General features: G+C 31.9%; 1 protein-coding gene across 50 annotated transcripts in view; it reads right to left on the reverse strand.

The window, feature by feature from the left end:
- Nucleotides 1–6,000, reverse strand: part of madd (MAP-kinase activating death domain) — an 89,514-nt gene that overhangs the window by 44,831 nt on the left and 38,683 nt on the right. The gene's annotated exons all lie outside the window — the stretch shown is intronic.

A 6,000-nucleotide genomic window follows, 5' to 3' on the forward strand; every position in this document is an offset into this window, starting at 1 on the left:
TGTGCGTGTGAAAGTGAGAATAAGCAAAGGCAAAGCAAAGGCTGTGTGGTTTGTGCCCTCAACAATATTTTCAGCCAATCGGCTTTCTTATGTTTACAACCACTCTGGTTGTACATGGCACATAATAGTGAAATGAACTCAATAGAGATTTTCTTAAGTTTTATGTTTGTAGCTACAAGATTTTCTTACCCATGACTTACATTTAACGTTATATGGCACAAAATATTATTAAAAGACTGTTCAGAAATGTGATGCTCCTTTTTGCGCTATCACTGTTAAAACTGAAATTGTTTGGTGGACATCAGTGACAGTAACTTTTATTTCCTGGTTTTGTTCCGGGATCGTTCATTTACATATTAAGCACTGGGTATTACCTTTCAGTGTTGTCTGCAAAATCTTAGTTATTTTGTGTATGTGTGGATGTCATGGTAGCATACAACAAAAAGTACCTTATCATGCACGAAACACAAATAGCTAATGTGAATCATGCAATTTAGCATGCATAGAACGAAAAGTGTTGGTGAAAAAGATAAAAATAAGCAAGCAGGAGGGAATAATAGGAAATCTTTTCAAAAAAACCTCCAAGGACCTGTATTTATGCATGTTTGTTTTCAAAGATTTTCCAGGGCCTTGAATTTTTATTCCTTCAGATTGACAATTTTTCAAGGATTTCAGGCACCCATGGGAACCATGTTACAAACACTTTTCTGCGTTTGTTCGTGTTCACGTTGAAGCATATTTCTGTTTGATTTTTTTAAAACAAATGAATTGCTCTTTAGTTGTTTTTCAACCTGTCCAGCATGGGGTCTAGAAATCAGGGTTCTGTAGTCTTAATCTTTAGTCTTGTTGATGCACATTTCTCTTTTTATTTTGACACAAAGGAACAGTTCATTTATAGGTTTTCACACTGTCCAGTAGGGCTGCATGATATTGGAAAAATTATACATTTCAATATTTTTTTATTCTGCAACATGTATTGCGATATTTTAAGAATATAATATCACTAGATGAGTTGAATAAATGTTTGTAAATAATCTATATTTTTAGATTGATTGGGAAGATTCTGTAGGGGAGTGCATAAATTATAATAATCAATCAACAAGCATAAATTCAATAAAGAAAATAAGCTGATTAAATGGGTCGAAATGTATTTAGGTATACAGTAATTGAATAATTAAATGTAAAATAATACTGCATAGTCTTCATTTCATAAACATTTCAATAAAATGAATTAAGTTAGGCGAGGCAGTGGTGCAGTAGGTAGTGCTGTCGTCTCACAGCAAGAAGGTCGCTGGTTCGAACCTCGGCTCAGTTGGCGTTTTGTGTGGAGTTTGCATGTTCTCCCTGCCTTCGCATTGGTTTTCTCCGGGTACTCCGGTTTCCCCCACAGTCCAAAGAATTGTGGTACAGGTGAATTGGGTAGGCTAAATTGTCCGTAGTGTATAAGTGTGTGTGTGTTTCCCAGAGATGGGTTGCAGCTGGAAGGGCATCCGCTGCGTAAAAAACTTGCTGGATAAGTTGGCGGTTCATTCTGCTGTGGCGACCCCAGATTAATAAAGGGACTAAGCCGACAAGAAAATGAATGAATGAAAGAATGAATGAAGTTACAAACAGTACTTTTTATGCCTGAATGCTTTAAAGACCCTCACACAGTCAGAGCTCAAAAAACACTTGCGAAATGATAAATTATAATCCAGATTCAACAATCCATATACTCGCGATGTGACTATTGTGAATGATTACATGCTGAAACAATATATTGTGCAGCCCTATTGTCCAGTAAATTGTATTGTCTTAATTCAGTACTCTGTTCTAGTGTCTGGAGGACAGATTTAGCACAAAAAACAGTGGCAGCTGGCATCTACTGTGCAGGATTAAACTACTAATCACTTTAAGTAAAATGATGGTAGCAGAGTGACCAGGCGAAAACTCTACAAGTGCTGTACTACACTATAACATACACACAGTGGTCTCTTCGCTGTTCGCATCACCATATATTTTCCTTCATAATGCAATTAGGCCACTGCAACACACTACAAATCAATGCATAATTATGCAGATTTTAAGATTAAACTGTGCAAACCAAACAATGAGATAAACGAATGCAGCTACACGATTAATCAACATGACACCAAAATTGCAATATGTCTTAATGAGATCAGAAAAATTAAAAAAGGCTTTAATTACATAAATATATGAGCTGCATGTTTAAGAATGAAGAGAGAGATTTATGTGATGACAAATACTGCCATTTATAAATCATAATATTGTATTTTTACAGTGTATTTAACAATGAAAATATGACTGTAGAAATATCGGTTTCGTTTTATATTTATAATTATTAATGATTTTTTTGCCGTTCATGTTTTTTTAAAAGTTGATTTAAATAATTTACAAAGAGAAAAGTTACATTTGTTTATTAAATTATCATTTATTTATGTGAATGACTTAAAGAACAACTAGAACCACAACAAAATGAACAATGCATTTTATTTCTCAGGGTGAAAATGGCTTGCAGAAAGTGGCCAGAGGATGATGGTCAAACATGTTGAATTTGAGAGAAAGAGGCAGGTACTGAAATAACCACACAAGCGAAGCAGACTGTCATTAGCAGCAGAAGACCACAGCGGTCAGCCAACTTGGTCAGCAAATGACACATAACTAAAGGAGTAGTGCACATGGATTCCTCAAAACTGGACAGCACAATGCTACAGTAACATTAATGCTATAAATAAGGCTCATGGTCCTGGGAATACTTTTTTGACAGACTTTGGCCTATATTTACAAGTAATTCTCAACATGAATCCTACAAATACATAAACCAAAAACCAAAACAGATATTATTACAGGCTTCATCACATAGTGAAGTCTATTGTACTTCTAAGATTTTTGAAAGGGTTTTTTTTTCTGCAAAAATACCTTAAAGTTAAACATTGTTTAATCAGTACTTTTGATATTATGAATTTCTCCCACCCCTAGCAACAGGACAACAGAGATAACTCTAAATTAAATTGAGTTTAAATTAAATCTAAATTGTAGATTTTAGTCAAAACGTAAAATAAAATGGACACTTCAAACTTGAATACGGTGTAGGAAACCAACAATTAACACTGTTAGTTATTTACAAACATGAACTAATAATTAGCAGAGCTTGTACAGCATTTATTAATCAGTCAACACTTAAACTGATTAAAATTCAATACTTCACATCGACTAACAATAAAAAAATATATTTTTTCATTTACTAACATAAATAAATTATTTTAATAAATGTACTGTTCATCGATTGTTCATGTTAGTACATATGGCTAACATTATGTGTCCCATATAGTACAATGTTACCTCTTTTTGCTTAAAACAATGGTTTAAAAAACAAGACTTTTAAGGCCAATCATTTAAGCCTACTGTATATCTTCCAGTGTCTTCTTCTAAAAGCTCCAGACAGGCCAGACTATGGTTGTGTGGGCCTAGTAGAGGTACTGCAGTAAGTCATAATTGGTTGATCTGAGAACTCCCACTTCTCACAGCTGCTCTCTGAGAACAGTCAGTGGCCTCAATCTGTCATCCAGCCTGTCTCCACCAGCTCCACACGCTCCCTCCAGCTCTTAGCATGTTTCCTTCTCCCGAACTCTACCTGTCTTTCTTCATTTCTCTCTACTGTCGATTTGCAGTGTCAAAACCACAGAGATATCTTTATTAATCGGTGGTGCGGCTGGATAGTGCAACTGTCGCATATTAAAACAAGCCTGCTTAGGGAAATGAATGCTAATTAATACTGACTTTCAAGCCAGACAAAGCTCTGCTCTGAAATATGACACTTGTGTAATATCATAATAAACGAAATAGCGGAATGAATGCATTCAAGCAGGTGCACCTTTTGACTACTTTTTTTTGACATACAGTGCCCAACATGAATGAGTACACATCATTTTGAAAAAATAAATATTTGTATCCATTTGTCAGTAAGTAATATATTTTGGTACATTTGAACAAAACAGATTTATTAAATGGATTTGTTTACTAAAATAATAATTTAGTCATTGAACATCATTAGAAATAGAAAGACAATACATTTTAATTCAAGCAAACTATTGGGAAAATTTTATTACAGACTACAACATTTCAACAAAAATTGCATAAAATGTTTGTCTCTTGAATTGGACTCTTTTAGAACTTTTTATTTAATATTTTTTCCTAAAAAATTTAATTTGGATGTACTAATTTTGGACCATTATCATGAATTTTAATCTAATGTACATGCACAAATGGTAAAGCTTTCTATAAAAAAATATTAATTTAAATGAGAGATTTGTAAGGAGTGTACTTGTATATGATGAGCACTGTACATTTAACATGGCTTTTCTGGTATTTAAATTACAACAGGGTTTTTGCAAGTTTCAGCAAGTTAAATTTAAAACTTTTTAAGACATTTTTATAACCATTATGAAGAAATGTTAGACTCATACAGAGCTAAACGATAAGGAGTTGTTTGAATGGCCCAGTTGAAAACAATTTTTAATTGCCCTATCAAACTTTTTAAAATATATATTTAATCAATTAAATAATACAATAATATTAATTTAACAATAAAAAAAAAGAGTTTACACACATACATACATATATACATACATATATATATATATATATATATATATATATATATATATATATATATATATATATATATATATATATATATATATATAGTTGAAGCCTCCCTGTATATTTTTTCCCCTATTTCTGTTTAATGGAGAGAAGATTTTCTCAACACATTTCTAAACATAGTAGTTTTAATAACTCATTTCTAATAACTGATTTATTTTATCTTTGTCATGATGAGAGTAAATAATATTTGACTAGATATTTTTTAAGACACTTCTATACAGCCTAATGTGACATTTATAGCCTTAACTAGGTTAATTAGGTTAACTAGGCAGGTTAGAGTATTTAGGCAAGTTAATGTATAATGAAGGTTTGTTTTGTAGACTAATCGAGAAAAAAAAGGGGCTAATAATTTTGACCTTAAAATGGTTTTTAAAAAAATTAAAATTGCTTTTATTCTAGCTGAAATAAAACAAATAAGACTTTCTCCAGAAAAAAAAAATCTGCCATACTGTGAAAATTTCCTTGCTCTGTTAAACATCATCTGGGAAATATTTAAAAAAGAAAAGAAAATTCTAAGGGGGGGCTAATAATTCTGACTTCAATTGTAAACTAAATATACACAACAGTCTATCCAAGCCAGCTTCCTCAGCAGTAAATACATGAAGAACTTTTAAACAAATGTTATTCTTTTATTGTTATTGTTCTGAAGGAAAATGATTCAACCACTATGGTAAAGAGTAAAAATTACATTACATAAATAACATACAATTACATAAAAAGTTAAAAGCTTTATTGAGATGGAATGTTGGTAAGTGGATAGTTGTTGGCCAGATTAGGTAACTATACATGAACAAAGGAAAATGACAACCTGTTTACAAAAGATTTAGGATCTACTACACAATGTTTTAGTAAATTGAACTTTTAAAGGTCTAAAATTTAGTTTTTGAGATTTAAGACATTTTAAGACACCGTGGACACCCTGTACAAGATATTAATTCAAAATATTATACAGATTTCAAAATAAATTAAAAAGAAAAATTGAACTGAAAAAATAAAGAAACAAAATTTGGGCCAGAAAGACTTTTATATTTAAAATATCCAGCTGTATATACTGGACAGATTATTTATGAAAAAAAAAACAAAAAGAAGAACTGGTGCAGACCTTTTAATAACTTCCTGAAGTACAATGTAAATGTTGACAGTCTACTACAACAAGAATAAGCTTAGGAGTATGGGGAGTATCATGGCCTAAACAAAGACTCAGGAAACACTCTTTACTTGATTTAAAAATATCCTTTTTTTCTCGTTTATATGTATGTATATGTGTGTGTGTGTGTGTGTGTGTGTGTGTGTGTGTGTGTGTGTGTGTGTGTGTGTGTATATATATATATATAT

This window comes from Danio rerio, chromosome 7, assembly GCF_052040795.2.
Source record: "Danio rerio strain M-AB ecotype USA chromosome 7, GRCz13ab, whole genome shotgun sequence".
Taxonomy (NCBI): Eukaryota; Metazoa; Chordata; class Actinopteri; order Cypriniformes; family Danionidae; genus Danio; species Danio rerio.